Below are 25,162 nucleotides of genomic sequence, written 5' to 3'. Positions count from 1 at the left end.
ATGTTTTAGGTGCAGGAATTTTTAGTAACTATCCTCTTAATCCTTGTGGCAACTCTAAGTCACTGAGAACTTATTTTAGATACTCAGAAGTGACTGATTCTCGATCCTGTTAATCAAATTGTGATTGACCCAGGGTATCAGCATCAACCTCGTGCTTGTTAGAAAAGAATCTCATGTCCCACCTAGACCTACTGAATTCAGAATCTGCATTTTAACAAAATCCCTATGTGATTCACATACACATTAATATTTTAGGAGCACTGATTTAGAAAGCTGTGTTTTAGGAAAATTCCCAGGGCATATGCAGGGTGGATTGAAGGGGAACTGACTGCAAGTATAGAAACCCCTTACAAGAATATTTTAAAAGTTCAGGCATTGCTTCAAGATCTGAATTCTGGTGCAGGCGGCAGGAATGAAAAGAAAGAAACTGAAATGAGAAACACTCTAATGGAAAAAAATCAATGGGACTTGGTAACAGACCAGATGGAGGAGAGAAAGGAAAGATGTCAGAATCCGAATGTAAATCAAGTAGAAGCATCAAAGTGTTTCTAGTCTTCTTGGCAGGGGTTCTCACCCTTAGCTGCACTGTGATCACCATGAGCTTTAAAATACTCACGCCTGGGTCCCAACCCCAGAGACTCTGATTTAAGGTGAAGCCTGGGCATTAGAATTTCAGACTACTTCCCATGTGATTCTACTGTGCAGCCAAGGTAAAGAAACACCAATATGGGCTCTTTCAATCTATTTGTTTTCACTTAGAGTAGTGATTTTCAACCCTTGCTACAGTTTACTTGGGGAGCTTTAAAAATATATCAGTATCCAGACGTTGCCCTTAGAGATTATGATTTAATTGGTAATATTTTAGAAGTTCTTCAGTCAATTGTAATGTGCAGCCAGGGTTGAGAACACTCAATTGAAAAATTCAGTTTAATTGGTAATTTATTAACCATTTTTTTAAAATAAGTATAAATGAAGAGGAAATCAGTGCTAACAGACTCCAAACCTTCTAGTTAGGTGAAATATAAACCAACCTATTTTCCTTTGCTTGTTATAACTTCACAGTGAAATTTACTTGGAATTAGCTACAATTTCCATTTTTTCAAAACTTAATTTTGGATCCAAAAAGAATCGGCTTATGACCATTGCAATTAGATAACCATTTATGAAATGAGCATTATTCAGACACTTATAATATGAAATAAATTGATTCCAACTGCAGCCACAATTATATATCTTAGGATAGAATAAGGTCCTGGGGGAGAAGGACAGGAAGGAAGCAAAATGTCTGAAGTTTATTCCTGAGTCAAAGTAAAGTCTCCTTCAGGACTGAACCCTGTAACTAAGGTCCAAATAAAAAATATCGAGCAGAACATTTAAGCACTTCATAGTTAACTTAATCACTATGGGATTATTTCATAAATGTGCAAAGTAAAGTAAAAATTTTTTTCAAAAAGAGAAATGTTTCCAAATAACCTTTTATAAAATGGAAAATTGGCTTACCTCTTCCCTATGATTCTTTATTGGCATACAAAGAATACTTTGTGTCTTGTAGCCTGTAATTTGGTCCACTTCTGCATTGAATCGAGGATCCTAGTAGGGAAAAAGAAATTCAATTTAATGACTGACCTGTTCAAAGATTGATTTGATTTTTCCCATTTATAAGATTAGAGAAATCTAACCTTTGACTTACCTTGTTGCTCTGAATGACAATTTTATCATTGTAAAAGGCACTGCTGAATGTAAGTACGTATCATCTTTGACAAAGATAAATTTAAGTGTTTTTTAGCAGCTAGTGTTTATGAGAACCAAAAAAATACAGACTCAAACATATAAAGGAAATATAAACAAAGAAATAAACTCAAAGAAATTAAGGAAATTCAAAATATTAACCAATTTGGATAGCCTTACTTAGATTCAGGAAGACTGGCAACTCTCCTCCCCGTAACACAATTTGCCTGTTCCCATCTCGCTACCTGATTCTTCCGTGCCATCCAACAGGAAAGCATCTCTGCTCTGAAACTTTTCCTATAAAACGAACCACCTCCAAAACAAACTTCCAGTATTGACTTTACTCCCTTGTAATGGTCATTTATATAATTCCTCAGTATTCTGTTCTATCTCAGGTGTTCACAAGAATTTATATCTTTTTTCTTTTTTCTTTTTGTATATGTAAAAAAGCTGCATGGCCTCAATCAGACTGTAAACAACTCAATCTTTTGAATCTCTTTCCCCTTTTATAAAGTATATCATGCACAGCCAGTAATTGCAAAGGACTCTGACACGTGTAAAAATTCTAAATGTGAGCTAAAGAAAGGTACAGGCTATTTTCTCTTAAACTCCAGATTGGGAAGACTGAAGTTACTTAGGCTGTAAACTCTGTGAGGGGCTTTTTTTGGGCTCATCACTGTATTCCCAATGTTAGCACAGGAACTCAACAGCATTTGGTAAATAAATGAAAGAATTCATCAACAAGTGATATCATAGTTATCAACTGTGATCATTTTTAGTTTATTATAGTTTAAATTAAATCTTGTAGGTAGGGGGAAAACATACTAAAGGAAATGGACAGATAACCACTATATGAGGAAAGATTAGAATGGAAAAAACAAACCAGAACATAAACATTTGAATGAGTGTTGTTCCTTCAAAGCAACAGCCTTGGGAAGTTACATGTTTAACCTAATGACAGCATCACTGCTCTCAAAACTCTGCTGTAGGAATTCCCTTCAGAGAATATGGAATCACTACACTGGAAAATCCTCATCTTTGAAGGTCATTTCTATTTTTTTTTTTAAATTAGTCTAAAGTCATGCAAAGCCAAAGCTGTGAATGAAGTAAATGACTATACTAGATTCCATCAATTGGGGTCAGAAATGAGGCCAATTTTCCCCTGAGAGGGCCAAACCCGACATTAAGGACAACTGCAAAAGAAAAATTATAAAATGGTGGAAAATCAGTTTAAATATTTTATATTATAAATAAACGCTACCGCATTTTTGCTTTTTCTGCAAACATACTCCAAGTTATATTGAGACACAGAGAAAACCTGGGCTGAATGTTTCTAAGAAATAGTTCCTAAATAACATCCTTTAGTATGCAAAGTATCAAAAGCAATTCTGATATTGATGAATTAAAGAAGTAGAAATTTATTAACTTATACAGTAAATTATTCTACAAGCTAATAATCAAAATATGAATAAAAATGCACCTTCAGCAATTATTTTGTTAATGAATATTTGAATTACAAGACCAATTTATGAAGACGATTAAACCCAACTATCTAATCACAGCAATAGAGTTTGACAGACTGAAATTAGCAGGACTATCACAACATTTTTGTGCATAGTAGAAGTTTAATATCAACAGCAGCCTGGATTGCACTCTTCATTGAAGGAGGCGGGAGTAACATATGCTTCAAATTCACTTTAGGTGAATTTTGGCATCTCAAAATATTTTCCTTTAACAATGCACTCACTGCAGAGGCAATACGCAGAGAGAAGTTCTAACCCCATTAGGTCCAAGAAACACCTTAAAAAAAATGGAGCACTACTGTTATTGTGATTATTCCTTTTATTGTTTATGAGAACATGTCAGTGTAAAAAAAACACAGGCCTTGGATCTCCACTTGCCATGATAAAGCAACTGGTACCAGACTTGCCCTACTGCTTTACTAGACAGTGGAGAGCGGAAATGCACGATTGCCATGCAACACTCCAGCTTTCTTCCTGGAGGCATTTTCGTGCTGGGGAGAATGCAGGCAGCATCCAAGTGGAACAACAGTTCCAAATGGAAGTGAAAGAAATTCGAGACTTCTAAAGGGGCTGGAATTTGAAAGGCAAAGTACCTGATAAGAGAGGCTGTCTTGGGGGGTTGGGGAAAGGGGTTTAAAGGAGGAGTGGCAGAAGACTGAGCAGCTACTCACTTCAGACACGTACAGAGCAAGACTCTGCCCTTGCAAAAATGACCTGTTGAAGTCTGAAATCAGAACGGGGACACCAGTTTGGGAAATGTTTAGAGACACTGGACTTCCAGTCTAGCCAGAGGAGAGATCTTACTAAGCACCTCAGGCATTCAGTTGAGACACAGAACCATATCCTAGATTCAGGGGGCACTCCCTAAGATTAAATTCAAAAGTAAAATACATCCACCCTAACAAATAATAATACCAAGGCCAACAAGACCAAAGATCTCTCAACTGCAAGAACAAATGTCAGCCTTATTTTAAAGGAAGACGAAATGATCCAAAAGCCCTGCAATGAAACATCCACAATGTCCAGTATGAAATCAAAAATCAAGACACATGAAGAAACAGGAAATTGCAACCCATAATGAAGAGAAAAACTAGTCAATAAAAATGGACCCCAAGATGATTCAGATGTTGGAATTAACAGACAAAGATTTTAAAGCAGCTACTATAAATGTATTTAAGGACTTAGAAGAAAATATGGTAATAATGAACTGATAAGGAATCTCAGCAAAGAAAGAAAAAACTATAAAGAAAAATAAAGCCACATGGAAATTCTAGAATTGAAAAGTATAATGTCTAAAATGAAAAGTCCATTGAAGGGTCTGTGAACCTGACCATAGATCAACAGAAAGTATCTAATCAGAAGAACTCAGAGGGGAAAAAGAAAAAACCTATAAAAAGTTAACAGAGCCTCAGTGTTTTCTGGGACAATATCAAGTGATCTAACATATACGTAATTGAAGTCCCGAAAAGAAGAAAGAGAATGGAGCAGAAAATATTTAAAATTAAATATTTTATTTAAATAAATACAATTAAAAATAAAATATTTAAAATTAAACCAAAAATTTCTCAAAGTTGTTGAAAACCTTAAACTTATACACATGGTGTGAAAATGAAATACAGCACCACAGGAGGTGCAAACACAAAGTATAGCTGACTTCTCATGAGAAAAATGAAGACAGGAAAAATGTGGGAAAACTCTTTTAAAGTGTTGAAAGAAACTACTAACTAATATCTTTTAAGAATACAAGCAAAATAAAGGCATTTTCAGATAAACTAAAAATGAGAGAATTTGTCAGCATCAGACCCACACTACACAAAGTGCTAATGGAAGTTCTTCAGCCTAAAGGGAAAGATACTGGAACCTGCAGAATGGAGTGAAGAGGTTAGAACTTGGCTTGAGCATATGCTTAAAGAGTAAGGAAGCCTGGTTCTTCACTTTTGGAGAAGGGAACACCTAACAGAGAAAAGAAGCAGAAAAAAAAAATGTACCTTGAGATGTGGATTGAAATTGGAGGTATCAGTAAGAATTCATTGTTTTTAATATAATAAGTAGATAGGTACAGAAATAAATAAAATATAGTATGTGTGTATATTTGTTTATTTTTTTCCTAGCTCTGTCTGCTAACATATTAGCAATGAGCACATATCAGAAGCAATGAGCTCACCTAGTGGCCAGACCTTGGTTTCTAAATACCATCCTTTCCTTGGAAGCAAGGCTCCTTGGAAAAAGGAAACATTCTAGGGCTAGGGCAGGGAAAGTCTAAGATAGCCTGCAACATCTTGTTAAGCCAGTAAGAACTTTCAGCCCTACCGGAAAGCAAGAAAATTGTAGTGATGGGGGCATATCAAAAATACATGGGAGTCTGCAAATCTGATATAATTTCAGAAGCCAAATAAATAAAGATAATAACAGATCATAACTCATAAACAAAATGAAAATCCATGAGTCCTCAGTGATATACATGAATGAATGAATGAATAAAAAAGACAAAACTCTTCCTCACATTAGAATGCCAACTAATAAATATAGAAGGTATGATGGCGTTAGAAAATCACTGGATGCCAAAACAGGTAAATGTAGGTTGATGAGGGATAGGATATTTACATAATATCAAAGTATCTCCCCATAAGATACTTCTAATTTGTTGTTTTTAGTGCCAGCAAGTCTCTCCAACTCCTAGTCACCCTGTGTACAGCAGAGCGGAACCCTGCTGGGTCTTTTTGCTCCATCCTCTCACCTACCAGCACTGTATCAAACAATGCTGCACTGCTATTCACAGGGTTTTCGTGGCCATTTTTGTGGAAATGGATGGCCAGGTCCTTCTTCCTAGTCTGTGTTAGTCTGGAAGCTCCAGTGAAACCTGTCCACCATGGGTGACTGCTGGTATTTGAAATACCAGTGGCATAGCTTTCAGCATCCCAGCAACACGCAGCCGCCACAGTATGACGATCGACAGACGGGTGGTATGGTTCCCTGACCAGGAAACGAACCTGGGCTACAGCGGTGAGAATGCTAAATTTTAACCACTAGACCACCAGGGCTGGCTACTTATTATTTACAATGAGAAATTGTACCCTTATAGTGGAGAAACCCGGTGGACACCACTGTAACCAAGTTATCAAATTTAACACCATCAGTACTGGGATAAACTAATATCACATGCTTCCTGATAACATACACTGAGGAGGTCTGTGGTATGATAAAAAATATATTTGGTCTTTATCCCTGGTTCCTGGCACAGAGCTTCTAAAACCCTTAAAATTTCCTGAGTTGATAGGAGAATATTTTGATATTCCTAACAAGCCCCTTTCAAGCACAACTTAGTTCATGCGAATGAGATGATTCATGGGTAATTGAGCCCCAGATAGCTTCAAGATGGGGGCTGGCTGCCAGAAAAACCAACCAATTGACTGGAGGGTTAGAACTCTCAGACCCACCCCCGACCTCCAGAGAGGGAAGTGGGCACTGGCGACCAGGTTGGTGAAGATATCTATGTGCTGGGATGACGCCCCCCCACAAAGGGCATGTAAGTTCTGTGTCCCCCACATCCCATTCCTCACCCTATGCATCTCTTCCATTTGGCTGTTCCCAAAGTGTTTCCTTTATAATAAAACTGTAATTGTAAATATAGCACTCTCTTGAATTCTGTGAGTGATTCTAGCAAATAACTGAACTTGAGGGGGGAACACCTGAATTTTCAATCAGCTGGGCATAAGTGCAGGTAGCCTGGGGACTCCATTTGTGGCTGGTGTCTGAAGTGGGGGCAATCTTGTGGGACTGAGTCCTTAGCCCGTGGGGTCTGCGCTGATTCCAGGTAGTTACAGTCAGAACTGAACTGGATTGTAGGACCCCCAGCTGGTGTAAGAGGAAAGAATTGACTGTTGTTTGGAAAACCAAACAAGGTCTCAACATCAACACCTGTGGTATTCCTGCCCAAAGTGCCTAACTTGAATCTATTCAGGAAAGACAGTCTACTAAATAACTGGGCTGTATTCTTCCAAAATATATGTCAAGAAAAATAAACACTAACAAACTATTCTGGATTTAAAGGAGACTAAAGAGACATGACAGGTATGTACAATATGTAATCCTGGGTTAGATCCTTGATCAGAGGGAAAAAATAACTATAAAGGACATTTATGGGACGATTGACAAAACCTGACTATGCATTGTTAGATAATAGTATTGTATCATAAAATTTCCTGATTTTGATAAATGTGTTACAATAGCGTAAAAGAATATTCTTGTTAGAAAACATACTCTGAAATCTTTAGTGAAAACGTCTCCAACTTAGATGGTTGAGAAAAAAATAATATGCATTATTACTTATATGCAATATATATAGAAAAAGAAAATGATAAAGCAAATGGGGCAAAACATAAACAACTAGAGAATCTGGGTGAAGGGTACACAGAAGTGTCTTATACAGTCTTGCAACTCTTCTGTAAGTTCGAAATTATATAAAAATAAAAAAACAAAAAAAGGAAACAACAGAGTAGACTTGCCAAATTATACACCGGTTTTCTTCCAGAGTGGCATTTTTAAGACATTGCCCCAAGATTATTAGAACTTTGAACAAAGACAAATATTGCAGCTCCCAAACTGTGTTCCCTGGGGCACAATTATGCCATGACAGATTAGTAGATTTATCAAAATTAAAAGTTGCTAGTGTTATTTCTTTCTTCTAAAATTCAATTTGCAAATAATTTTACTCATCAGAAATTCATTTGAGAGAGCTCATATTTCTTTAGAAAAATATCTTGATAAATCCTTGAAGTAGAGGTGAGACCCACAGGGTGAGAGATGGGGAAGATTCATTTATCTGGAGAAAGAATGACAAGGGAGGAATGATGGAAGGATGGAAGGAATTAGCAGCTACGTGGTGAAGGCCACACAAGTGGAATGTGACCCTTACCTAAGACCCTCCAAGTTTTCTTCCAGAAATCATGGCATACATGGAGTGGTTGTCCTATGGAAACAGGAGAAGTGTCCAAGTTTTGTACTCCAGTTGACTTGGGAGAACGAGGGGTGTTTTGACAATGTAAATCCTTTGACATAGGAAATCTTAGCTAGGCTTAAGGTCACGGAATTAGGGGTTCAAGGCAATCTGTGATGGTTAATTTTCTATGTCAACTTGACTAGGCTAAGGGATGCACAATTCACTAGTGAAGCATTAGTTCTGGGTATGTCTGTGAGGATGTCTCCTCAAGAGATTAGCATTTCAATCAGCAGACTGAATAAAGAAGATCTTCACCAATGTGAGCAGGCATCATCCAATCTGTTGAGGGCCTTAACAGAACAAAAAGGCAGAGGAAGGGCAAATTCGCTCTTTCTGTTTGAGCTAAGTCATCCATCTTCTGCTGCCCACCTGCCTTCTATCGGAGCTCCTGGCTCTTGGGCCTTCGGATTCAAACCTAGACCAGACTTACACCAGTGGCCCCTCGATTCTCAGGCCTTCAGACTCTGAATTACACCACCAGCTTTCCTGGTTCTCCAGCTTGCAGACAGCAGGAAGATCATGGAAGTTCTACCTAATTCCAACTGAGCTAATTCCTATAATAATCTCCTCTAATATATCTATATATATCCTGTTGGTTCTGTTTCTCTGAAGAACCCTTATACACAATCCAATCTAGATATTGGATGATATCTAGTTTTCATATACAGTCTTGCACCGCATAACAACATTTCAGTTAACAACAGACCACATATACGACAGCGGTCCCATAAGATTAGTACCACATGGCCTAGGTGTGTAATCTAAACCATCTAGGTTTGTGTAAGTGTACTCTATGATGTTCATGTAACAGAATCGCCTAGTGATGCATTTCTCAAAACGTATCCCTGTGGTTAAGCAACCCATGACTGTACAAAGAAAACACCAAAACACATTTATATAGTTGTTCTGATTATTATGTGTCAATATCTTATTATTCATAAATGCTGTGCCACATTCAAGAAAGCTGCATAAATGATGGGCTGATGCAGGAGGAGATGGTGTGACTGAACATCAATATATAGGCAGCATTTACCAACTAACCCTATCATTGGTATTTGTGGTCTAATTGAGAATTACTGGTCTAAGTTGGGGAGCTTGTCTTAGATTTTAAATATATGAATGTGTAATTTTACTAGTAATAAAATGGTTGAATCCTCAAATTTAGGTCATTCTGTTACAAAGTTTTAAAGAGTGAATCAAATGTTGACCCCTTCTTACAATTAATTTGTCTGAGACTATTTTTTAATTCTTAGCTTCAGTCTGAATACTACTATATTTCATGGCTACCTCATGGTCTTCTGCTACATTACAACTTTTAAAGTGTTCTGTGGTCAAATAAGCTTAAGAAATACTGTTGTACAGTGTCATTTTTACAGATGCATTTTTAAAGAGGGAGGACTCAGAAAACATTAGAATGTATTTTCATACTTTGACTACTTTCACAAAGGCCATGAGACAGTATTTTGATTATTCAAATTATGGGTGGGGCTGAGAAATGAATTACTCATTAGCCACCGACTTCCACTGTTAATACCAATGTAAATTACATGTCACAGATCAACTCCACAGCTTCTATTGAAATTCCTAGGACACAAACAACTTCTGCAAGGCCACTAGAAACACAGATCAGGGTGCCGAGAGTGAAGTGGCAACATGAGGAACCCACATGCTAAGAGGCTTCACTCTGGGAGCGTCACAGATCAAGGGCATGGGGCCTCTTTTAGACAGCAGTACAAGAATTAAATCATTACTGGGCTGGCCCCGTGGCCGAGTGGTTAAGTTTGCGCGCTCCGCTGCAGGCGGCCCAGTGTTTCGTTGGTTCAAATCCTGGGCGCGGACATGGCACTGCTCATCAAACCACGCTGAGGCAGCGTCCCATATGCCACAACTAGAAGGACCCACAACGAAGAATATACAACTATGTACTGGGGGGCTTTGGGGAGAAAAAGGAAAAAATAAAATCTTTAAAAAAAAAAAAAAGAATTAAATCATTACTAACTGCAAAACAAAAATTACATTGTCAAAACTTTAAAGATGGTAAGCAGATGAAACAAAATGCTTATAAGGGAAAAAATTCTCTGGGCTGAAGAAACATAAGCACGCGGACAGATGAAAACTTTCTCAGCAAAACTGAAGCATATTTATGGTCCTACTGTACTTGAGACTATAGTGCCCTTGAAAAGCGGAAACACAGCTGTCACCTAAGACAGGAAGGGAATTCCGCAAATCTGGCAGCAGTCCTTCAGCTGTGTCCTTAATACCCCCCTCTTGGAGTCAGCTACCGTGTGACGTTACTACAGAGCTCAAAGAGGACATGGAGAGAGCTCCATGAAGAATCCGAATTGAAGAAACTGCTTGTACAGAATGGATTCTGAAAAATATCTCAGGATTTAACCTTTCTGAGCTACGACATCTCTCCCCAAATCCCTGCCCTCAGTGTTCCTTACCAGTTACCATCATTTATTTACCCAACTTGAAACCTGAGTCACCTGTGACTCCTCTCTTCCTCCTCACTTCCATCTCCCATTAGCTCTCAAGTCCAGCAGATTCTGCTTCTTCATCTGAAGTCCATTCCCTCCTTTTGATCTTTAAGGCCAATGCCCTGGTTCAGGTCCTCACTTCTTCACACTATTACAATAATCTATCCTCCCAGCTTCCAGTATTTTTCCCTCTAATTCATTTTATGACCACTGTAAAATTCATCTTTCTAAAGCACAGTCAGAATCATACTAGTCCACTTTTCAAACCATCTTCAATTATTCCCCATGGCCCCGGACCACATACATACTCCTCAACCTGGTGAATTCAAGACCCCAGCAATCTCTGGGCTCTGCTCCAACAGCTCCTTAATGTCTATACTGACTATACCCCTACATTTCCATACAAGTGCCATGCGATCCAACTTCCCTGTCTCTTCTTCCAGCTTCTCTTTACATCTGGATCTCACCGTGCACGCAACTCAATCTATTCAAATCTTATCTATTTTCCAGGATCCGTTATCAGCATTACTTCCTCAAAGAAACCTTTCTCCATTTCCCCAACTCAATGTCATCTCCTGCTTCCATGAACCTACCACATTTTCCTTGGCATCTATTATGCTCTGCTTTCTATTCTACTTATCTATCTTATCTACTATAAGTTTCACTGAATCAATACTTATTAAGACTCAACCATGCACCAGGCACTGTATTAGGCACCAGTGATACAGGGGTGAACAAAACAGCAGTGACCTCTCAAATTACATATAAGAATGTCAAGCTGGGATTATCCCGGAACCTTTATGGTGTACTATGTGGTAGGTAGCTAGAATAATTGTTCTTTCAAAGTGCTAGAAAGTATTTCATAAATATATCAAGTGTCATTCAATTAAGATGCTTTGTTTAAAACCCATAATTCTATCAATAAAAAGGATTATTTTAAATAGAAAGTTTGAAGAATCGTATAGTATAATCTTTAGGTCCTTAATTAAAGACTTATACATAACTATAGCACAATGTACAGCAACTATACATAACATAGAACTACACGGAAGAAAGGATGGAAAGACAGAAAATCAAACTTTTTTGGTGTCAATGAGACTTTGAATGAGTGGATATGATTGAATGAATGAATGAATGAATTTTGAAAAGCCTATGAGTTTGGTTTCTTGACAGTTTTTGGACCTATCATGTTGGAATCTCAGTAAAATCCTCAGACATGTAAATAACAGATAGGAAAATGTATAGTGATGAGAGAATATAACTATGAGATGAGCTATGTTAAATTATCATTAAGGAGGAAAACAAGATAAGATTTTTCTCAGGTTCATATCCTTGACTCAACCACCAGTAAAAAAGATTTAAAAGATGGGAAAGTTACTACCATACATTCTAGTTTTAACTAAGTACACAAATTACTACCTCTCAGTTATCTTATTGCATACATCTCAGTTTTTAATAACACCCCCATTCACAGTAGTTGTCCAATGCCTACCCATGTTCCCCTCCCCAGCCCATCTCCAGGGTTCCAAAGGCTCCCTATTTACCTCATAAGCATCTTTGATGTTCAAAGGCTTACCAAGCGCTGCCACATGACCCACAATGCCTTTGTTCCATTCTAAGTGGATACAGTTATTGGAAGCTTCTTCCAGTGTTGAACCTTCTGCAACATCAAAGAGGTGGCTGATAAGAAACTTGTCGTTGGAGCTGTCCTCACAGACGAGGAACAGGGAATAGTGGTCAGCGGCAATGAGTCCATGGATGTGCAAGAAAATTTTGTGACACAAGGCTGTGACATCCAAAAGACTAGAAACATCTTTCACTAATTCCAAGTCTTGTGCACTGGTCCCCTTCATCATTATCAAACCTTGGAGGGGTTAGAGGCATCTGTTCCTTCTTTTCTGAGTCAGAGAGGAAGCTCACAGTTCCCTCAGAATCCTTGACAACAATGGGTCTAAGAGGCCGGTCAAATTCGGAGGCAGAGATTTTCCTGGTTTGTGTCCCAGGGGCGCTGCTATCTGCATGGGAAGTCTGCTGCAAGGGGGAAGAGCAGGATTCCGGGTGGCCTCTGGCACCTTCCTTGCAGACAGGGATGGTGTGAACTCTGTCAGCAAACCATGAATTGACCATCTCTCTGCAGAACAGAACACGTGACACATTAAATATTTCAGATGGAAAGGCGCTGCCTCTGACAGCTGCTAAAAATTCCTTCACGGTAAGCTGGTCAGATCATAATTCGATTTGTCATAGAAAATATAAACAAGATGGTTTGGTTAAGAAAGTTTTATTTTGAAAAACTGTAAGGGACGATTGCTTCAATGAATAATTTTAATAAAGTATGACTCCCATATATACATATTTTCAGATACCTGATTTACAACACATCAAGCATCAAGTCTGCTTTTCTCAAAACCAGTTTATATTAAAGTAAAAGACACTAAATTTGACAATAGTCTTAAGAAAACATAAATAGGGAAATTAATCTGCTGTTTAAAACATACAACTTGTTCTGAAGTTAAATATTTGAAAGTTAAAGATAAATATTTATCTAAATTTGGCTAGCAATATGCTTGATTTTAGATAGTTTTATCTATATTGCTATATATAGATTAGATTTAGAAGGGGAAATGGGAAATGCAAACAATTTTATCTGATAGAAAGACTAGACTTCTGTAAATATCCTAATAATGATGAATGGTAAAAATGATTTATTCTAGATTACCTACTCCTGGTATAAAGGAAGAAAGTTAAAAAGTAGGCAATACCTAATTTTAAAAATTCAATCCAAGAAAACTTAAATTATTTATGTTTTTAATGTACCCTCCTGTGGAAGAAACCTATTTGAGCTAAAGCCTTCACAGTGGGTGATTTTTTTAAACAAACATACCAGATCATACACATCCAAATGATTATTCATTTCAAATAATTCCCCTTGGAAAGCCATAGTCTTATACCAATTGATACTACCATTACTTTAGACATTTTTGGAACTCTTCTTTTGAAACTAACTTCTAAGAAAATTTGTAAGCCAAATAAGATTAGTTTTATCTAAAAGTTAGATCTTGGTTTTCACTAAGCCGTCCTCTCAAAAAACAAAGACCCAAAAAAACCTAGACTAACAGCTAACTTACTATCTAGCTCATGCACAAGACTTGACTTTCCCCAAAACTCAAATTTACCTTCAAAAGATAAAAACTTGCTACTGCTGAGAATACTTAAAAGAATGTGCCCATAATAAGAACAACGCAATCTCTACCCTACAATAACATAGGGATTATTTTCACCAAATGGCAAGACAAAAAAAGCTTGCCAATGCCCAGGGTATTTCCTGTAGTACTATTTGTTTTAGCGAAGGTGAGAAGAAACCTAATAACACCAATGGGAGGCTAGCTAAACGCATTTATCCTATGGACCACTAGGCAGACAGTGAAAGATGGTCATATGCACTGATACAAATAATCTCCAGATTTATTAAGTGAAAAAAGAAGAAAGCTGAGGGGAAAAGAAGAGGTTGTCTTATTTCTGAGTTTCCACTAAGTCTTTCATTTATGGGATGCTCCCTTAATTATTTTACTTTGAACAACACTGTATTGTTTGGTAAATATATATTATTCTGAAATGGTGCCAGTCTAGAATGAAATGGGCAAAAAAATAACACAGATATTATCCGGATGCCCTCATAATTTCAAGCATTGGATGCAGTTATAAAACCCCTTTAAAGCTCTCTTTTAAAAGTAACACAGTAGACAGGTCCATAGCACAGATCACAAGTATATACCCACCGCACAGAGTTTCCAAAAAATAACTGTCCTAATGCTTTATGAAGACATGCTGTGACTTAGGACAAACTTTCCAGTGACAGCAACATACACTGATTCAAATAATGCTGTATCTTAAAAACAGAGAGAAATGAGGGGGAGGTACTCTGGGAAATGCTTATATGGCAGCCGCAGTGCCAAAGGCAATTGATGTCACAAACACATGTGAAGCTGTCAAAAATGTATAGGAAGCTTTTAAATAAAATTGTTTTGTAAAATGTAAGATAGGAAAACAGCAGTACGTGTAAATTCATGGAACTTACGAGATTTTTAAATATGTACATGTAACTTAAATTGCGAAATCAATATGAAAATAGGTATTTTAACTATTTCAGCTACAAACCCAAAACGTTGCCCTAACTTATTTCTTATCTTCTCATTGGAAAATGGTGATCAACCTTTTTATTTTTTAATCAAACCACATACGTAACAACTCCATGTGGATATCTAAGCAGACAGGTGAAAACGGGGGAAACAATTCCTAATGCCCCTCCCAACGTCATCTTGCTCCCACCTCACTCCCAGCCAGTCTCCCTCACAGTAAGAAATAGCACCATCACCTCCCAGTCACTCAAACCAGACACCTAGGAATTACTCTCAATCTCCATTTCCTTCCATTCTCACGTCCAATCCAAGTTGCATCTACTTGACTCACAAAACCTTCTATCCCAACCTGTTCATTTCTATCTCCTGTCCTACCGCTCTGGTCCAAGCCCCACCATATCCTACCTGGACTATGGCCACAGCCCTAACTGCTCTCTCTCATATCATACATGCCCCTTTCAATCCATTCTCCAGACAGCAGCCAGAGTAATCTTTTAACAGAGTAAACCTTAAGAGCTTAACTACCCAACTTGGCTCCTCCATGAACTGAGAATAAAACCCAAACTCTTTGAAACCCCCAGTGCGGCTGCTCTCGCCCATGCTGGCCTCCTTGGTGCTCCTCAAGCACACTAGCTCCAACTGCCCCCAGTCTGGAATGCTCTCCCCTCCCCTGCGCCGGCTGATCACAGCCTCCTCATCTCATTATTAGACACTTTTCTTGTTTATTCATCTGCTGGTTTGCCTGTCTTTCCTGACCAGATGTAAATTTTCATCAGAGCTACTTGTCTCCCTTGTTCACTACTGCATTCCCTGTCACATAGAAAATGCCTGTTACACAGTATGTCCTCAGTAAATATTTCTTGAGTGAAGTGAGTGAATAAATAAATGAAGCCTCCTAAATTAACTGCATCAAAAGGGACAACAGTCTTTTGAATATCTGAATGCTAGTATATTCGTTACAGAAAATCAACATTGTGTTTTAGCTATTAACCATCTCTCTGACGTTAAGCATCATAACTGATCATGGCTAATTTATCCTCATATACGCTGCAGTGCCGACTACATGTCTCAGAGCCAGTGTTCAAAAATTCATCATGGGGCCAGTCCCGTGGCCGAGTGGTTAAGTTCATGCGCTCCGCTGCTGCGGCCCAGGGTTCAGATCCTGGTGGCAGGCATGGCACTGCTGGTTAGGTCACGTTGAGGCGGTGTCCCACATGCCACAACTAGAAGGACCCACAACTAAGATATACAACTATGTACTATGTACGGGGGGAGGGTTGGGGAGATAAAGCAGGAAAAAAAAAGATTGGCAACAGCTGTTAGCCCAGGTGCCAATCTTTTAAAAAAATTCTTCACGTGTTGTCTATTACTATAGTTAATTGTCTCACAAGTGATTTACCTCTAGATATTTTCTTGGAGACATGAACTCAGTATTAAATGACACAGGTAAATGGATCTAGTATATTCAGTCATTCAATCAACAATTCTTATTAACTACCAGTCCTGGAGGGAAGGAGTTTCTCATGACCACATTGTTGATTATCTGAGCCCCTGCGGTTATATGCTTGAGTGTGAAAACACATGTTATCAAAACCATCACTTATGAATCAACCACAGATCAAATTAAATTGTCCCTCACACCTCCCTCGTCAGGCCTCCCAGAAGTGTTGCAGTGCATGACCTACGTGGCTGGATGAAGTGGGCCCCTCCTCTTAAGACTAACTTCTATCCTCTTCCGATGAGTTTTTAATACTTCAGTCTCTATACAAGTACAAATCACCTGCAAACTGAAATTGAAATTCCTATACAAGATACAGAATTTCCAGAAGTAGACAAAAGTGATGCTGGAGAAGCATTCTAATATTACGCAGAGCCACTGACGAACAAGAGCTATGCCCAATTAAAGACCAGCTAACAACTGAAGAAAGAATCAACCAGGATAATGAGATAGATACTTGAAAAGAGAATTCTGTTCAAATAATTACATTCTAGACTAAGAAAGGCCCTTGGAAAAACTGATGAAGTTTTCAAATATTAATTCAAAAAAACTATTTTTTGGGGGAAAAAAATCTCTTTATGATCCTGCTGCAAAAGTCAAACATGAGGTACACATGTATTTATATGATAAACATGTGCCATGGTTTATGGTATAGTTTTGTCAGAAAATCAATTGTTTATTGTAAAAATTAGCAAGGAGTTTTCATTATAATCTCAATTTTATGAAATCTAAAATAAGATAAATTTACTTTCATAATCTACGGTTCCATTTTTCAAGATAAAGTTCCAATTAAAACATTTTCACTGCTATTTTAATTGAATTCACTTTTAAGCGTCCTTTTTGTCTAGAATGAATTATTCTCATGAGGTAAAGATCGCTGAGCAGGGCTGGGCACCAGGGAAATGGTAATGAGCAACCTCAGATAAATTATTAACTGACCTCTCCTCCCCAAACTGAAGTTTATTTTGTGTTCAGAGGTTAATTTATATATATATTGGATCTTGCTGTCATATCAAATTAAATGTAAATGCACACAAACGAATAAAGATGGAAAAGGTGACTGTAAACATGTCAAATATAAGGGTAAAAAGTACTAGATAGGACTCAAGAAAGCTGCGTGGTGATTCTGACCGGGCAAATCACTCCTATGACCTTGCATACGATCTCTGTTTTCCCTTCTTGCTCTTCCTTGATTGTATGGGACTTTGAAAACTATTTACATTAGTGATACTGAGGGTAAAAAAGCACCTTTTATTTAAACCTAGTGAGACAGGCATTAACAATCCTGCTTTGTCAATGATGAAGCTAAATTAAATGGTTGAACCAAACATACTCTGCTATTTGGTAGCAAAACCAGGTCTCCTGTTCCAAGTCTTACAGCCTGGAAGAATACAAAAGTTCGGGAACCTCAGTGCTTGTCATGAAGAAGGCCTCCATAACCTCCCGCTGCATCAGAAAGGGTCAAAGTCAAATTCAGGCACATGAGGCCAGGGAGAGTAAGATCACTTCCAATAACAGTCTCTAACTTCTTTCCATCCAGATCACAAAAGGATGGCACACTCAACCACGGAGGTAAGAACTCTGCCTCAGAGGACTCAAGAGAACAAAGATTCTTAAGGTTAGTGTCCTTAAAAAACCTGCCTGAATCCCACGTCTGTATTTCTCTGAAAACAGGTCACATTTAAGAAATCTAAGACAAGGCACTAAACAGAATGTATTATAAATGTGTTCGAGACAAGAGTCATTCTTAGGGTTGCTTGATTTAGCAAATAAAAATACAGGACATTCAGTTAAAATTGAGTTTCATATAAACAATGAATAATTTTTTAGTATAAGTAGTATCTGAAATTCAAATTTAACTGGGTGTCCTGTACTTTAGCCGGCCACTCTAGTCATTCTATCTTCTGTTTTTCCCAACTGGAATTGTTGGCAGAAAGACCACAAAGAAACGGTAAGGTCTATGCAGCATACTAATGAGTTCCAGGCTATCAAATCTCTAATACTAATTTTATCATCAAAAGAGCACAAAGGATCCTGTATACAACACTGTGCTCCTGTGTATGGATAAAGGAACCTTTTGAAAGCTCCTGGATTAATAATTTGTGGCATAAAATTCCTCCTTAAATCAAGCTTTCTCCTGTTACTCTCAAAACCATACTATATAATATATTTAATTGAGAAAAAACAAACTGCAGTGGACATATAAAAGACAGATTGACTAACTGCTAAAAATTTGGGGGACGACAAAGCATTAAGAAGCTGTGTTTTTTACCCATGAATCCTAAATTCTAATCTAGTCTTAGCATTTGCTACTAACAGGATGTGTAACCAGTGGCAGACTTCTCTTTCTGCATTTCAATTTCATCCTCTATAAACAGGGCAAATACCACCTATTCTGACTTCTTTTCGAAGTGCAAGGTGCTGACTTCAGCAGGGTATGAAGTCAAGAATACCAAACTGGCGGTCAGCAGATAATTCCAGTTCCAGCTACAAGACGACACATATGTGAGGGTGAACTAGTTACAATTTCTCTGGAGTTCAGGTTCTCCAGGTGTAAAAATGGGCAGCTGTATTAACAGGCCATGAAGACCCCACAACGGCTTATGGTATCAAAGGCCAGGCGGGCATCATTAGGTCAATCAACTTCCTTAGCCTCTTTTTGTCCCTTGGCTTCCTCATTTTTACATAGCCTTACTCCTTCACTCACCGCACAGGGCTGACATACGAGTCAGATAGGAAATGCGTGTGGAAGCATTTCAAAATCTCTCCCACGTATTTAACGTTTTGCTGTCTCACATGCTTTAGTACTCATCCCAATGGAGATGTAGGGCTGGGGTAAGGAGCAACGGCTATTTCCTCATAAAATTCTGCCAAGAGAACCAGGGAAAAGACAAGGGGAAAAAGGTGGTGTTCCTGGGTACAGGCCCACAGGCTGAGGGGGCTTGATGGGGTCTGGAAACAGGCTGACTACATGCACCCTGAGGACTCGAAGTCCTTGGCCAAAGCAGATACTTCAGAATGCCATTCTTTATAGACTCTCCCTAAGTTTTACCCCAAAAAAGAAGAGTTACATCCTAACTCTACATAAGTTACACCCTAGCCATCCGAGCAAAAAGAACGAAGGGGACATCTGTTCCACAAAGGTATTTTACCCTTTGCTACCAGCACTAGTTAACTCAGAGACTTGACTTCCATGTGCAAGCCTGTCCTTGCTCACTGCCCTGCAAACCTGGGAGCACTCACAAGCAGAGCGGTCGTCTTGAAGTCTTTGAGTTGATTTAACGTTTACAAGGCTCTTAATGAAAGACAACAGGCCCTAGACACTGGAAACAAAGCCATGCCCAAGGGAGAGGCGATGAAAACTGATGCCAAGGCTTTATAATCAATGACGAGATCCTCATGCTTAACATCCCATCCAAACCATTCCCTGTCCCCTCACCGCATGTTTCATTATCCTCCAGTCATTTATTTCCATCCTCATCTTATTACACACAAAAGTTCTTACCTCATAAATGAGTTGCATTATACACCAATTTTAAGTGGGTAAATTAGATTTAGTTTTGTTTTAGACTTTTTCCAATATGTCTTAAAATAACTGGAGAAATCTCAGAGGGGACCAAAAATCAATGTTGGGAGTTATTCTGCTCAGGTAACACAAATGCAAATCCTATCTGTGGCTTCAAACCTGTATTCTGCATACCACAGACGCTGCGCAGGATCGCTGAACAACCCTTTCCCACACTGAGCAAGTCAAGAACCCAAAACACTGATAGGAATTAGACAGTAGGAAATAAAACCAATGGAAGCTGCCAAAAACTTGCTATAAGTTGTCAAAAATGTAACTTGAATTTTAAATCTCAAATCTCTTTTGAACAATGAATGCAATCAATCCCCGTTTATTGTCCTAATATTCTATTTCAGAGAAGACTTTTGCAGCTCAAACTGCTCCTCCAATGACAATTTGATATAAAAATCAGTGTCATGAAGAATAACGCTCAACACATTTTGATTTCATGAGGCTTCTTTACAGCACTAACAGCACTGTGCCCTTCAAGACGGTGTTACAACGTGGGTGGAGTGCCCTTCAAAACTAAATTGAGTTCACACACTCACAAGGCCAGGCAGCCGGGGTCTAGCAGTGGCTGCAGGCAAAAGCTGAACTTGACATTTCCAGGGCCGGACATTTTGCTATGTCTTTACTAACACACAGAGGGATGAATACATTCATTCTTGAATGATAAAAAACATCAAAGGAATTCTAGGGGGGTAGGAAGCTTAGAAGGTGAACTGTCCTTCTTTTACAATGGTTGTAACACAAGGCTTATTTCATCAAAATTACACACATGGCAGAGAGAAAGTGCTATATATTCCATTCTACACTTCCTATGTGCTCATATGTTTCAGGTAGATGAAAAGTGTATCATAGACTCAATTAAGTTATTGATTAAATTTCATGGTGCCAAGCGAGTAATACCTTTTTTAGGGATATAAATAAGTTTTGTATATTGGGTACACTTGATCTCATACTTTCTAAAAATTTTATAGATCAGTAACATTCAGTTAAAAAATGAAAATATGGCACATCCTGTTAAGAATCAAAACTTTCCCCCTTTCCCAATTTCTCATTTTCACTCAAGATTATTATAAACCTATCACAGGAAAGAAAACTATAATTTATTTTGTGTTCTGGAAATTTACTACTAATCTAGACAAGTCACAGCTTCCTCCAAATGCCTACTATCTAGAAGTATTAAATAGGATATGCAAAACTTATCAACAGGAAGGAGGGACCCAAGCTCTTGCATGGCATTTCAAATATGATTAGCAAAAGGGACACACACACACACACACTATTGCCTGTGTCCATAAGGGCTCCATGCAGCAATAACTTTACTTTCTACTAAAGCTGAACCGCTTACTCATCTTACAAAAGAAATCTTCAAAAAGACAGAAATGTCTAAAAATTCATATTCAATATTCCAGATGTCTTGAAAGGGAAAAATAATTAAAATATGCTGCCTAGGTTTTATAGAATATTTCTTGGCATCTAGAAAAGTAAGGAAAAAGAAAAACTTACAACGTAAAGTAAAATTGTGATATAAACACAATAACTCTCATGAGTTAAAAATCTAATTAGGGACCACGCCATGGCCGAGTGGTTAAGTTCACGCACTCCGCTTCAGCGGCCCAGGGTTTCAAGGGTTCGGATCCTGGACATGGACATGGCACCGCTCATCAAGCCATGCTGAGGCGGCATCCCACATGGCACAACCAGAGGCACTCACAACTAGAATATACAACTAGGTACTGGGGGGCTTTGGTGGGGAGAAGAAAAAAAAAAAGAAGATTGGCAACAAATGCTAGCTCAGGTGTCAATCTTAAAAAAAAATTGTAAAAAAAATGTAATTAGATTTTAGATGAAACCTACTTGTAGAGCAACTAGTTTAATGTATTTTGTACTCTTGCCTAAAATAATGTATCAAAGGATAAAAATTATTTTGAAAATATACTGTACTTAGGGTATTTCATGTTCTAATACTAAAAATATAATTGTAATGGCCTAGTACCTAAACTGTCAGCCACTGTATTTTAAAAAGTCATTTGAGAGTTCCCACTTTTTATACTCTCAAATTATATATGGAAACTAAACCCACTTGGGCAAGGTCTCTAGGCACATCATTTAGTAAGATGCTTGCACAGTAAGAGGCCCTAGGAGAAACTTCCACCTCTTCCTGAGTGAGAGTCACATGACATTAACTCTAGGAGCCTTGCTTTGCTTCCAGGAATACGGACAGTGAATTCCAGCAGAGCATGGTGCTTAAGGTCCCAGGTGGCAAAGACTTAGCCTTCAATCCCAGAACTACTACTATCTAAGAGTGAGACCTTAGATACATTAATTACTCTCTCTCTAAAATGGAGATAATGGCAATAACCCTCATAGGGTTCTTAAGAAAAAGGAAATGATGCCCATAAAATGATAGCATGGAGTCTGGGACACAATGTTTTTAAAGATTTTATTTTTCCTTTTTCTCCCCAAACACCCCCGGTACATAGTTGTATATTTTTAGTTGTGGGTCCTTCTAGTTGTGGCATGTGGGATGCCACCTCAGCATGGCTTGAGGAGTGGTGCCATGTCCATGCCCAGCATCCGAACCAACAAAACCCTGGGCCACTGAAGCAGAGTGCACAAACTTAACCACTCGGCCACGGGGCCAGCCCCCTGGGACACAATGTTTAACACATGATAGCTACTGTTTTTAAGTTAACCAATTAAATGGAGTATACTTTCAAAAGTGATTTATTTTAATTTTTTTTGCTTGAGGAAGATTAGCCCTGATCTAACATCCATGCCAGTCTTCCTCTATTTTATATATGGGATGCCGCCACAGCATGGCTGATGAGTGGTGCAGGTCCACGCCCAGGATCCCAACCCAGGAACCCGGGCCGCTGAAGCAGAGTGCATCAAACTTAACCACTAAACCATGTGGCCAGCCTCAAAAGTGAATTTTTTTTGTAAAAATAAAAATAATTTATTCGATGGGCTTCTATAGAATAACTAGATGTTAGCCAATTGTGGCTCCTAGTTTAAAAGCACTAATTTCTCTACAGAAACACTCATAAGAAAAAGTTGTTTTAACGTTAGCATTTTCGCAAATTAGTACTGAAAAAACATAGAGTCCCTAGACCAACGACTACACTTACATATGACATGATGTTCTGAGTAACACAGAAAGATTAAGAGCTGAACATTTAGTTGAGAAAAATAATTGCAAGAACGTAACTTGTTTTTCCATTACTACTTAGAAATTAATTTTTTTAAAAAAAAATAAGTTATAGGTTTGGGGGATGATTTTTTTCCAAAATATCAAAGATAAAATAAAACCCTTTGACTGAGAAAATATACAACTAATTACTATGATGAAAACCATAGCAGTATTTCATAATAACTGTCATTCTAAGTTGGAGAATGTTTTTAACACATGATAAAACAATGCTTTAACACTCTGCGACAGCAGATTTGGGGATTAAAGTTGATCTGTTTTAGCTCCTACCCAAGGGGGCTCACTTGGGGAAATTCTGTAAGCAGGCTGATGCATGGGCCTCAAGGATGGCCATATAGCAGGTCCCTTGAGCAGTAACATTTGGGGAGACTTGTGGGGTGCCTTGAACAAAACAAGAGCAAAAAGTTGCACGCCCTCAATGATCCACAAAACACGAGTTCTCGTGTTTTTAAATCTACTATTAAAACATCATCCCTTTTTCTTTCTCTCCAGTGCTTTCTTCATCAGTCATGTGAATTAATCACTACAGCCAGAATTACAAAGAGTGTACTAATTTCCTGTCTGGAAAGGGATAGTTGATAACTCATATGGAAATCTACTAAAATTATCTGTAGGAAAAACATAAAAATAACTCACATTATAATGTTAGAAATTTTTCTGCTCTTGGATCCTAATTCTATACAGTTTTAGTTACATAGTTGGCATAATTTGAACTGGATCCACAACAGGTATTTGGAAAATACTTAAAGGAGGAAACTATTCAATCTGAGAAGTCGACACTCTGCTCTCCTGGTGAGAATCCAGAATGCTTAGAGCTGGACGAGATTTTTAAGCTCACTGATTAATCTGTCTGCCTTGATTCTCATTTCCTCTCATCTCCCATTGTAAAGTGGAGGTTTATTAACTTGCGGCAGTCACAAAGCTGGGGACAAACTCGGGAAGTCTGGTCTCCCATTCCAGTCACCTTTCCAGGACCTTACACAATCCACAAAGGTTCTGTTCAAACCATCAATAAAAATTCATCTAAAGAATGAGAAGGACACTTAAAGTCTATAAAACCCCTGTTCTGTTCTTCTAATTCCCATTTACCAGAATAAGGGAATGACCATCACAGTTGGTGATTATATTTAAGGCATTGATGATTCTCAAGGTAAAATAGTAAACAACTGAAAATCACTCTAAAAAAGGTAAGGAAATAGGCGTTATTTCCTTTAAATTTCTCAAGAACTCTATGAAGTGAATGCTCTTATTTCCATTCAACAGAGAAAGCAAATAAAGTACCTAAGGGCATACTCTCAGAAAGAGGTAGTTCTGGGGGTGAAGTCTGAGTCTGTCCTACGTGGGGCCCTGGCCCACCATAAACAGGAATAAATCTTAAAGGGTTCTGTACAGTGGCTCCCAACTCAGTCATGGTGCCAGCCCTTAGGGCGCATTGTGACCATGGCATCACAATGATGGGGGTGCTCCTGGCATTTAGTGTCTGGGGCCCAGAGACGTTAAACAGCCTGCAATGCACTGAACAGTCTCTCACAACAAAAAAAAGTGTCTTATTAGTTAGAAAGCTTTTGGTCCACCAAGATGCCAATAGCATGCCCTTTGGGAAGCATCGGTTTAGATGAATAAAAGATTAACATACTATAACAGTATTAAATGAAACAGGAGATTTGGGGCACCTCCAAGTGATATCCTCATATGGTTTTACATTCAAATTTGACCGAGAGTTGGAAGAGACCCATTTTATAATTCTCTGCGCATTCATAATCACGTGTATGAAAAATGTTCCTTTAAGGAAAACCTACTTACATCTGAATGGAAAAACATCGTAACTGAAACCTATGCTGTGAATGTGTAAACTGACTTGCTTTGCAGCTTAGATATGGGAGAGACTGGTCTATTGGCGTTTCTCAATCTGAGGTCTGAGAAGTCCTGAGAATCCAAAACAAGTATGTTTTGAAGATCTGTACTTTTTCTGTGAAAATGTTTTTAATTTTGTGTTTTCACACTGATGACAAG

At 38.2% G+C, this 25,162-nt stretch overlaps 1 long non-coding RNA gene across 1 annotated transcript in view; it reads right to left on the bottom strand.

Moving 5' to 3' along the window:
- The window catches only part of LOC138922940 (uncharacterized), a 38,755-nt gene that overhangs the window by 6,809 nt on the left and 6,784 nt on the right, over nucleotides 1-25,162 (bottom strand). Inside the window, exons 2-3 of the long non-coding RNA XR_011436077.1 lie at nucleotides 12,307-12,861; nucleotides 1,501-1,590 (exon numbers count right to left, since the gene is read on the bottom strand). This is a non-coding gene — a long non-coding RNA (uncharacterized lncRNA). The remainder of the gene's footprint in view (nucleotides 1-1,500; nucleotides 1,591-12,306; nucleotides 12,862-25,162) is intronic.

Source organism: Equus caballus, unplaced genomic scaffold, assembly GCF_041296265.1.
Source record: "Equus caballus isolate H_3958 breed thoroughbred unplaced genomic scaffold, TB-T2T haplotype1-0000019, whole genome shotgun sequence".
NCBI lineage: Eukaryota > Metazoa > Chordata > Mammalia > Perissodactyla > Equidae > Equus > Equus caballus.
This window is presented reverse-complemented; position numbering and strand designations above follow the sequence as displayed.